This window comes from Triticum aestivum, chromosome 7B (genome assembly GCF_018294505.1).
Source record: "Triticum aestivum cultivar Chinese Spring chromosome 7B, IWGSC CS RefSeq v2.1, whole genome shotgun sequence".
NCBI classification, from domain to species: domain Eukaryota; kingdom Viridiplantae; phylum Streptophyta; class Magnoliopsida; order Poales; family Poaceae; genus Triticum; species Triticum aestivum.
In genome coordinates, this window is record NC_057813.1 from 618,303,742 (window position 1) to 618,304,693 (window position 952).

A 952-nucleotide genomic window follows, 5' to 3' on the forward strand; every position below is an offset into this window, starting at 1 on the left:
ATCCACAAGGGAGCACACCAGAATGAGATGTTCGTCAAAGGTGAAAAGAAATGCTACTCTAAAAATTCCAGAGAACAAGAAGAAGTCGAGCCCTTGGTCTCGTTGATGGTCTCGTTGTGCCAGGAGAAGACACTGATGAAGGTGTGCAGCAGCAATGCCCTTGGCGTTGACCTTGAACCCCAGCGCCAGATCCTGCTCCCCAACCGGCGATGGTGTATCCCTCGACGGATCTGCATCCATAAGGTGAGGTGAGAGAGGGGGTCAGCTACAGCCTCTCAGAGGGGGAAAACAAGCGGGGACGAGGGGCACCCACCCAGGTTGGTCCGCCGCCGCGGGGCCTAGGCACGCCGCCAGGACGGCAGCGGCCTTGTTAGGGAGGACGATAGCGGCCTTGTCGGGGAGGACGACAGTGGCCTACGGGCGCGGTCGTCGGAGACGCTGCGAAGCTCCTCGCCTCGCGAGCCGCAGGGCGCGACGGCCGTTGCCGAGGGGCGCGGGGAGGGCGGGTTTGCTGGAGCTTGTGGTGAGGAGCCGGGGACGGCGGCGGGATTGGAGATGAATCACGAGGGAGCTCGAGTGGATCTCCAGCCAATGGGATTGGAGAGGAATCGGGGGAGGGAGAGGAATCGAGTGGATCTCCGTCTAGGGAGTGGAGGTGGAGGCCGTGGTTATGGTTGTGGTCGCCGGCGGTGTTGAAGTGGTGAGCGCTCCCCCCCCCCGAAACCCTAGCCACAGGGAGCAGGGAGAAGAGCCAGACGGCCTCGAGGGGAGGGTCCGGTAGGAGGTGAGGCCACGGGAGAAGAGGGAGCGGAGGGTTGGGGCTCGGGGGTCGGCGACGGCGATCGGCGAAGGAGGCGCCGGCGATGGGTGAGGGAGGCGGCGGAATTGGATCTGGATCTGGATCGAGGGACTGAGGGGGAAGGTGTGCCACGCCCGTGACTCTGGAAACGAG